Raw genomic sequence first — 282 nt, 5'->3', positions numbered from 1 at the left:
CTTTTAGTACCATTTATTAGTATTATTTGAGTCTGGTATATTTTGTGAAAGATTTGGAGTGTAAGGAGTTTGAAGAAATGAGACATCAACTATTTTAAGAAAAATTGCTGAGGTGAAATAATTCAGGTTTGCTTTTGTACCCAGGGCTAGACAACAATGACCTCTGGAAAACAAGGTGGGCCAGAATTTATAAAGATTTATTTCTGGATACTTCCCAGAGAAGTCAGAACCACTGCTAAGTCATTCAACAAATATTTGATTGTGAGTTCTTAGATGCCAGTC

This window comes from Myotis daubentonii, chromosome 3 (genome assembly GCF_963259705.1).
Source record: "Myotis daubentonii chromosome 3, mMyoDau2.1, whole genome shotgun sequence".
Taxonomy (NCBI): Eukaryota; Metazoa; Chordata; class Mammalia; order Chiroptera; family Vespertilionidae; genus Myotis; species Myotis daubentonii.
This window is presented reverse-complemented; position numbering follows the sequence as displayed.